This window comes from Epinephelus moara, chromosome 4 (assembly GCF_006386435.1).
Source record: "Epinephelus moara isolate mb chromosome 4, YSFRI_EMoa_1.0, whole genome shotgun sequence".
Classification (NCBI taxonomy): Eukaryota; Metazoa; Chordata; class Actinopteri; order Perciformes; family Serranidae; genus Epinephelus; species Epinephelus moara.
Window position 1 is genome coordinate 4,489,166 of NC_065509.1, and position 9,275 is coordinate 4,498,440.

At 39.7% G+C, this 9,275-nt stretch overlaps 1 long non-coding RNA gene across 1 annotated transcript in view; it reads right to left on the bottom strand.

The window, feature by feature from the left end:
• The window catches only part of LOC126389363 (uncharacterized), a 36,780-nt gene extending 30,403 nt beyond the window's left edge, over positions 1-6,377 (bottom strand). Inside the window, exon 1 of the long non-coding RNA XR_007569845.1 lies at positions 5,841-6,377. This is a non-coding gene — a long non-coding RNA (uncharacterized LOC126389363). The remainder of the gene's footprint in view (positions 1-5,840) is intronic.
• Between the last annotated feature and the right edge of the window lie 2,898 nt (positions 6,378-9,275).

Consider the following 9,275-nt stretch of genomic DNA (forward strand, 5'->3'; position numbering starts at 1 on the left):
CTAAATAGGCTTTTATTCTGAAACATTTGTCAGAACTTCCTGTGGAAGATACAGTAGCTTGACAGTTTACGTGTGGCGCTTCAAATGTAGCTCCTGCCATCTGCTGACGCTTTTAGGTGACTACAACAACATGTCAGCTGGCACATGAACAGACACAAATAATAGTAAAAGTGATAAAAATAGGACAAGAATAACCCGATGACATCACACGCGCCGTGAAAGACGACTGGGGATAATTGGTGAGTACTAGCATGTAGCGTGTACCAGGCATAATGCAAGTCCTGAGTCTGAAATATGTCTGTCCTCCTCCACCTATTTAGACTCCACCGTAGACAACGGCAGCATTTCTCCGACCACGTAGCGAGCCACAAGCTCCGTGGCTTCTTTCAGACTGATAGGTTTAACGTTATCTCTGTTATTAGAACCAAATGACAGCCGTTGCTGTTTCGGAGCTGAAGAACCAGCGTTCTGAAAGTAACTGAAGTAACTGATGGCTTGTTTGAAAATGTACTTAAGTATTTGATTACTCAAACAGCAAACTAACGCCTTAGGTTACTCGTTACTGCAAAAAGTAATCAAAGTACTGTAACTCTGCACACGACTTAAAATGCTATTTTAGTGGAGGCTTTACTGTCTTCACAATTTATTGTTTCTTATCTGTGAAATACAAGTAAATACAAGCTTTGTTTCCACTGAGGGAAATGGTTTCAACTTTCAGAAACAGACAGGAGGTCTACGTCACCGCGACACTGAGCGTGAGGGTGGGCGAGTTTAACTTTCTGTCAACAACGGGGGTGTTTTGACTTTTGTCACTCACACTACAGCATGAAACAAAACTTCAAAATAAAAGCTGTGCTGTAAATTCACTGTACCTCTAAATAAAGTTGTTTTTTTACAAACTTGACATGTTCACCAAGTCTTTTGTGGTCCATTCAGAATGTACCCACGTCCCACTTTTAGACTGTGACCTACCAGTTGGGAACCACTGATTTATATGATATATTCACAGTATTGTAAAGACTGTGTATAACAGTTTATACTGTATGGGCCAAAAATGCAGCCTTTTTTGGGACAAAAAAGGAAACGGAAAGACTTGTTTGTATTTTTATACATTTGAATATAAGCCAAACCCCATAAACAGTATTTTGATGGAAATGTTTTGACTTTATCACATCAGTGTATAATGGATGGTATGTTGGAGATACTCATATGTTAGCTATATGTAGGCCTATCATTTTGATGTAAAGAATTGGTTTTGCAAAGAGAGAACATAGTTGTGAGTGCAGTGTTTTGAATTTTTTGACACAGTGGTTAGCTCTTTTGAAAATTTGTCAAAAAATTGGAAGTAACTGAATCCCATACCAATGCCATCTTGACACCACTAAACTCTGCTGAAAAGCAGCAGTTTAATCAGAGTCCCTCCTTGGATCAGCACATCTCAGATACTGTAGCCTGACTGTGTTCTGTCTGTATGGTGCATCCTGTACGCTTTGTGCCAACTGATAAACATGTGATGCGTCGAGATGTGGTCAGTGTGTTATGCACTACAAGGATGTAGTTTCACTTCCAACTTTTCTGAGGAGTAGCCAAGAGAGGTCAAGTGGTCAAAAAAGTAAGAAAGTTAAGAAAGAAACAGAAGGCTGAGCAAGCAACCACAGAAAACCTGGCCAAAAGACAAGACACATGACAGATACAAATCTGTATTCAGGAGCATTGGTGGCAATGTGTAATCATTTTTGGCATGTGCCTTACAAATGTAGGCTAGCACAGAGCTGGAATACTTACCATTTACTCTGTCTTTTTGGGGGGATTAGGGAAGCTTTACTTATGAGGTCTGTAAGAAAATGATTTATCTATCTATCTATCTATCTATCTATCTATCTATCTATCTATCTATCTATCTATCTATCTATCTTTTTGTCTGGAAGGTGTGGTTCCTGTGGCGTGGTGATGAGAGAAAGGGGGTGCTCAAAAATGAGAGAAAGGTTGAGTCTGGGTCAGAGTTACAGCTGAAGCTCAGGTGTGTTTGTGTGCAAGAGCAAAGGCCCCTGTAGTCTGACTGTGTCTGTGTCTGTGTCTGGAGGTGGTAGGGCTTGGTATTGGTGGGATGGGTGGAGGGAGGGTTGGTTGGTGTGTGAAGGTGTAATGGGGAACATGGTGGAAGTTTTCCATCTGCTGGTTGAACATAATATAATCACATTTCCTACGGCTGGTAATTTTTTACCATTAAAACCACAGGTGACTAAAGTTTAAATGAAACCATTAGAAATTAATAGGGTTGCAGCAATATACCAGTTTCAAGGGACTGTGATATAAAGGTTGACAGTTATCATACGGTGTACATCCTACAACCCTATGAATCAGTCGTTCAGTGGTAGTGGATATCAGTAATTTTACATGTTCAAGTTCCTAATGTAGAGGAACACGTAAAGCCTTCGGTCAGTCAGGTGAAATATACCACATCCTGAAACATAGTAGAAGAGCTATAATGCACTTGAAATTAAAAAAAAAACGAGAAGAAACCAGAGATGTCAGCCCTCTTATTCCACACATTTTTCTTCCTTGTCAAAACGTGACACCTTAAAGCTGATAAACTGCAATTCGTCATGTGACATGCATACAGTGTCACATGACATGCGGACACATCACACTGCAGCTTGTTAACAAACGACCACACAAAGTCATTGCTACTAAAAGATCTGTATCTCTTTCCTCTGCATTAGCTTAGAAGCTTTAACTCGCCAGGAAGTATCTTTTGACCATTTACTGACAGGATTGTGACTTGTTTATTTCTCAACCTCAACAACGAGCCTCTCCTCATCCAGTCTTTGCCACATACAAGACAACAACAGCAACAGCTTCTCAGTTCTCAGTAACACTTTCTATGAAGACCACAGCTATAATACAATATAAGGCCAGTCATTGTGAAATAAAATGCATTAATAATGCTCTACGACTACACTCATAAACAAACATAATGCCTCTTGATGCACGATATCAACAGTCATAAAACATTATAGATGTGACTTATAATTAATTATTACTGTCAAGTGTCTTATGGATACTCTTGACTATAGGTTGACTGATAGGTTACTAATGCATTATGAATGCATACTCACCTATACACACCTCAACTGTAGTAAAGACTCATAGAATGTTATAGTCCATGCAGTATCATGGGTTATCAATGTATGTGTCACATAAAGTGAAGTACCCATTGATGCCTCTATAATAATATGTGTTTCATCATAATATTTCATTTTTGGTGCTAAGTGTGATGCATTTTCATGTATTTAAAAGAATCTTTGATGCATCATAAGTGATTAATGCCTACTAGAATACCTTGAAAATACTTTTAAAAGACTAAACTCGGATACCCTCTCACATCTAAAGATAATATGTCATGAGTCAGAGAGTTTTTGCAAAGACTGGGGATCTTGCAGGGTCACTATTTGCAAGATAATATTATTATTATTATTATTATTATTATTATAATAATATTATTACTTTCAATAATGTTGTTGTAAGCTACTGTCATTACCTGCATCTCTCTCTCTCTCTCTCTCTCTCTCTCTGTCTCATTGTGTCATGTGGATTACTGTTAATTTATTATGCTGATCTGTTCTGTACGACATCTATTGCACGTCTGTCCGTCCTGGAAGAGGGATCCCTCCTCAGTTGCTCTTCCTGAGGTTTCTACCGGTTTTTTTTCCCCGTTAAAGGGTTTTTTTTGGGGAGTTTTTCCTTATCCGCTGTGAGGGTCATAAGGACAGAGGGATGTTGTATGCTGTAAAGCCCTGTGAGGCAAATTGTGATTTGTGATATTGGGCTTTATAAATAAAATTGAATTGAATTGAATTGAAAGATTGTTAGCTTTAAACAGGGAAAAAAAGTGTACAGACATTGTTCCAGCCTTCAAAATTGCATATGAGTATGCTTTATACTTTAGCTAATTAGCTTCTCTATTTCAAATAAGGATGCTTGTGAGCTAACATTAGTTACTGTAATGTTTGCAATAGCCCATGAGCTAACCATACATTTCAGCTGAAGAAATCTTGCTTCACTTTTATAAAAGAAAAGGAGAGGCAAAGGTGGATGCAAATGGTCCTAAACAAAGCAGTCAGAACAGTTGGGGACTTAGGACCAAGGGAGCTCTTGCAAGTGACAGGCAGAGAAAAAGAGCTTGAAGGAGACACTCAAGGGAAATACAAGCTTTGAAGGAAAAAAGCAAAAAATTGAGTAAAGAGCGAAACAGGCTTAGGAAGCAGAGATGGCGAGAGAAAAAAGGGCCCAAATCAGATGACAAACAAAAAAGAACAACAGTAGATTCTCCACCAGTTGAAACAGAGAAACGAACAATTGGTCCTGGGCAACTGCCGTTGTCTGGCAAGGTTCTAAGGAAGTATCAGCTTCTGCGTGGTGTGCGCCAGTTTGGAGTCAGTTATAAGTCAATGACTGAAAAAAGACACCAGAGAAAAAGAAAACCTCTCTCCAGCGCATCAGCCAGACTGTTAAGGAATTCTTTAGGAGCTCATCTCGCATGACCACTGATAAAACTGACATCATCACCAGAAACATGATAAAGCACCAGCGAATGATTCTGACTGACTACATGCTGAATCTCCACATTGAGTTCCTCAACAAGAACCCAACTCTGAAGCTCAGTTATTCTTCCTTCTGTGCACTGCAGCCTCCAAAGGCATCTAACAGAAACACGTGTCGTTATCATGCAAATGCCAACTTGATGCTTCAAGCTCTTGTGTCATCAGGTGTTGTAGAGTCAGCAAAACTGGAGGATAGTTTTCAGTTAGTTTGTTGTTCTCCAGCAAGTGAGGCTTGTCTTTTTCGCACCTGTTTACGCTGCAAAAATCAAACACACAGTTGTGGCTCCAGAGCTGGGTGGAATCAATGTTGAATGGGAGCAGTGGGAACTAGTTCAAGACCAAACAACTAGTGAGAGCCATTTCAATATGAGGCTTCAACCTCACTCAGGGAGTCTTTCAGAGTTGCTTTATCTGTATGAGGAGAAACTTAAAAGTGAGACAACAACACTGCCCTACAATGGAAAAAGGCAGTAACTTCATTTTTTTGTCAAAAATGAGTTATAATCATTTTTCTGCCATTAGAGACATCCTGTGGAAAAATAACTTCTTTAAAATGTGTTGTATTTTGGAGAAAATAGAGGGCTGTAATTACAGTAAGTGCAAAAAGCCCTATAGAAACTAAGGTAAATGACAGTAACTTCAGTTACTGTATTATTCCATTGTTTTGTTGCACTGAATTTCAGTTACTGTACTTCTCCTTTGTTTTCCCTCACTTCAAAGAGAAGTTACTGTTTTGTGTGCTTTGACATTTTCTGTGATTTCTGTTATCTTACACCCTGATTAGCCTAATACAATTAGGCTACTGATTTATTTTATCATGGCGCTGTCTCGAGGGAAAATGATGGTGGAGATGGTGCTAAAACGCAAATTCCCCCACAGGTAAGAACAATTATAAGCAAACACATTATATTCAATTAAGCAATCATAGTCATATTGAGGCAGTCAGCTAGCTAGCGCAAGTCAGCCTAGCCTAACTTTAGGCTAGACAGCTGTCTTCATCCTCCACAACATCACTCATAGTGAACACTCTCGGATATAAAATTGTTTAGCCTAAATGGATCAATCCGAACACCGCCACTATAAGGTCAGACAAGGAGAGCAGCTTTTTAAATCTCCCCATGGGGCGGGATGTCTGTGACAGGAAGCAGCGTCAGCCCGTCCCCACGTCACACACACGCACACACATACACAAAGAAAAACACACAGCTGCCACAACTTGTTAAAAACTAACCTTACCTCGTCCTGTTAAATCCGTTTCATAAGCAGATGTCCTTCCCATACGATTTTGCAAGTTAAAGTATTAATCCAAAATATGCGATGGCTGCTGCAGCCCGAAAAAGTTTTCAAGTACTCTCTCAAGGCATACGAGCGGAGTTCATTCGGCTTGAGCGGTGTGCAGAAACACTTACGCGGTGCACCAAGGTTATATGATGTTGAGGAAAACCCTGTAGGCCCATATGTTTTTGCACCTTATGTTTCTTTCTTGTTGATCAAACAGCACTACTCTTTCTCTGCCACCGTCCCATCTGCATGTAAGACAAACAGGTGCATTCACGGTGCTTCTGCAGCGCAGGAACTTGCATACACACCGTGCCGTGCTGCACATTAATCGTTTTTCTTTGATTATAATGTCTTGATGATTATGAGAACCCAAAATCGTAATCAAAATCAAAATTTGATTAATCATCCAGCCCTACACTCAGGTAAACTTGGTTGCCCACAACTGTATCATCAGCATGTTGCCACTTTTGCATTAAAAATTAAATTACCACTTTTAATAATACATAAATATTATTACCTTCAAATGCCCAGAAACAAATCAAAACCGTTGAAATAATTTGATTAGAAAAGTTACTTTGACACATCAAAAGTGTACCTTCATGTAATAATATAATAATAAATGATGCGAATAAATAATATTGATAATAACAATTACGTAAAGAATAACAGAAAAATAAGAGTCAAAGGTCAAATCAGAGATCAAGGTTAATATGTAGGAAGAATAACCTAATAAAAAGCTAAAAAAAAAAAAAAAAAAAAATGGCCACAAAGCCAATGGTCTGCCTGCAACTATGTTGGCTGGACAACAAGAAAACTAGTCATTTTTCTCAGTTCTTCACTCTGGCAAGTTACTGCCTTTTTCCTTTGTAGGGCAGAACACATGTGCGCCTGGTTCACAATCAAGCAAATACATATAGAGATGCCATTAAAACCTGCAATAAAAACACAGTCGTGCATGTTGATTTCTCAGAATCCTGGAAGTGTAAATATGCATCTGAGGTTCAGGCCTGCCGTTTTGACCAGAACTTGCCTCAGTTACTGGGATGTATTACACCAAGGGTGAAAAGGCAGCACATTTTTTCTGAAATCACCTCTGATCATGAGACTTTCTGAGATCCCAAGTTGTTGGAATTGGCACTCCAACATCATTGTATGGATGCTGAGTGTGAGGTTGTGCATCTTGACTGAATCATGTGAATGGTGTGTGCCTTTTTACAATTAGAATATTAAAAATCGGGGAAATCTGTCTTGTGTCTGTGGCCTCCCATGTTTTTAAAATCAGGTAAAATTTGAAAATTCTCAAGCGTGCACCAGACATAAGATGGATGTCTGATGGTCCTCTGTGTGTGTGTGTGTGTGTGTGTGTGTGTGTGTGTGTGTGTGTTTGTGTGTGTGTGTGATGCTCTCAGATCTTGGCGGTGTCAGCACCAGAGGAGGGTAGAAGTTGACTGTGTGACAGGCTGTCAGAATCAAGTCATATCAAAAGTCATCAGGTTACATATCTCCTCCTCTGAAGGTGTGTACTGTACATTTGTGTCAAACTACTTCAAACCCTGAAACTTTCACCTGACTGTTCAAAATGACATCAAATATACAGTATTACCACCCCCAGTGTAAAATAGTCCTTACACCGTGAGAATGTTGTTTTAATCAGAACCCAAAACCTTGATAATTAGTGTGTGGCATATTGAAGGCCAGTGTTTTCCAGGTGATCAAAATATGCAAAATGATGCTTTTTGTGCTTGGAGTTTTGCAAAAATGTAATTCATAATTTCTTTTTGGGTGAAAAGAATGGTGGTGTGCACGGGGTTAAGCAGTCTGGAGTCCTGTTGTTGAGCCATGACTTTCAAGTTGTCAAAATTGTGTGCATAGTTCCCTTTTTTGTGTGCATACCATGAAGAAAAACTATAAATAAAGACAAACAGTAGTATGTGATGGTTTATTATCTGTACAAAAATAGAAACAAAACAAACAGCCTTGAATAGACATACATTAGTTATAACCAGTGTTGTGCAAGTTAACTGAAAATCAGTAATTAGTGAGAGTTACTTCTCTGAAAAGTAATGTGAAAATCTGAAAATACAGTGAGAACTGGAAACTGTTAGCTGCCACTGCTAGCCTGGAAATCCAGACTCAAATCTAGAAAGACTTTGAGTCTGGCCCTCACTGATACAACCCTTTCTACCCAAGGGGCGGCACTAACGGAGGCATTTTAAATGCCGCCGCACGCAATTGGATAGCACGATAGCCAATCAGAGCAAAAAACAAGGTGACGTATTCATTGCACTAAGCCCCATTTGTTTGCCGACCAGTGGGGCTAACTGATATATAATGCTTTTGCTGTATCCCGTCGGCAAAACAGCAAAAGCGTCCTTCCTGGAAGCAAAGGCTTCTAGGGCAGTCTTCTGTTCCTCTCTCAAGGAAAAAGATAAGTGTAGTTGGCTTAGCGTTTCTTCCAAAGCTTAATTGAATGGACGCGGTCCTTAGGCAGCTGCCATCTTGGCTGTTTACTTTTCGACTGCTACGCACAGCGCTGTTGTCATCATGTTACACCTGCCCAGAGCCTGCCTCTGTCAGATAGACTGACAGTGCAAATTCGAATTTGCTGGGGGCGGGGCATCTGGATTTCCAGGTCATGCTGCTGCTGCAAGCTGGGGGGAAAATGCGGGAAAACGCTGCATTTGTGTGCTATAATCAGGTCAAAAAGGGGCTTAATTTCAGTAATTGTGATTGCATTATTTCATATGAAAAAGTAATTAGCTACATTTGTAGTTACTACCAAAAGTAGTAGAATTCTGAAAAAGGTTACTTTGTAATGTGTTACTCCCAACACTGGTTGGTAGTACAAAAACATAACCAAATAAACAAAAAAAAATGTATATGAGAGACCAAAAAATAAAAAAAAAAGTCTTAAAGACTTGGAAATCATATTAATCCATGGCAGAATCTGTCTTGTCTCTGTCCTTTCTATTTGCTTATATTCTCCTTCTGTTCTTTCCTCTCCTCTCTCTCTCTCCGTCTCTGCCTACATGAAGCTGACTGTGGACATGTTGTCATCGTTCACTCTGCTGGACTGATGACATCATTGCTGTCCATTCTGCAACAACACACGGAGGCCAAAAGCTTGTAGATGGTCCCTTTCTTCATGAAAACATACAGAGCTAAATCTGCAAGAGGGCTCAACTTAAGAAACATAAAAGGTGAGGATATCTTCAGGGCCCTATTTCAGAAAGCAGGCTCAACAAACTCTGAGCCTAATCCCGATCTTCGGATTGACTGAGCCTGAGCTGGGAAACTTCCAGCTCAGGCTCCAGAACACCTGATCACAATCAGTTCAATCAACTCTGAGTATGTTCAGCCTGAGGAGTGCGCGTTCACGGTGAGTTTATA